Genomic DNA, 828 nt, shown 5'->3' with positions numbered 1-828 from the left:
TTCTTCTATTTCATCCTCACTGGCTTTAATGGTTGGTGTGTAAATTTGAATAATAGTAGTATGTAGGAGCTGCAGGATGAGTGCGAATCCCACTCTGAAGTCATTCTCAGATCAAGGGACACCTTGAGGAGAACAAGGGAAACCTTGCTGACCAAAGAATCTGGGAAAGAGCACACTAGCTGCATAGCTTGGGAGCAGAGACCATAACCAAAACCAAGAATCTCTAGTTACTTGATTTTTAGCTAAACATAATTGAATGGATATTGTGATCTAAAGGTTATTGTTTTAATCATTAACTTTTGATGCATATGCTGCCTGGATATGCTTCCTGCTGAAAAGTATACTCAAAACTGTATTGTAGATAATAAAGTCGCTCTTGACTGACCATCTTGAGTCCCCTACCACTTTCATTCTCCATCCACCCCCAAGACCCATTCAAGCAGGGCTGGTTCCTGCAATTGTATTAACTGGTCTTCCCTGTAAGCGCATGGATATTATCCTATGACAGACAACGTTGTACTTCATGACTGATCTGAATATGTTCTTTTTGACAATGAATGCATCATCATTCCATTTCAATTTGTCATTCCTGGCATAATAAACCATGTGGTTGTCAGATTCAAAATAGCCAATATCAGTCCATTTCAGCTCACTGATGCCTAAGATGTCGATTAGACAATTGTTTAGCTTAAGTAGTAAAAATGTTTGCCTTGAAAATTATGCTTTTTTAATAACTATCTACATGAGTTCAGTGTGACAACAGCAAGTAGAAAGATTAGATAACCACCTTAGTGGACAATAAATTTATGCTAATCAGTGAAGAAGAAC

This window comes from Chrysochloris asiatica, unplaced genomic scaffold, assembly GCF_000296735.1.
Source record: "Chrysochloris asiatica unplaced genomic scaffold, ChrAsi1.0 scaffold00039, whole genome shotgun sequence".
Taxonomy (NCBI): domain Eukaryota; kingdom Metazoa; phylum Chordata; class Mammalia; order Afrosoricida; family Chrysochloridae; genus Chrysochloris; species Chrysochloris asiatica.
This window is presented reverse-complemented; position numbering follows the sequence as displayed.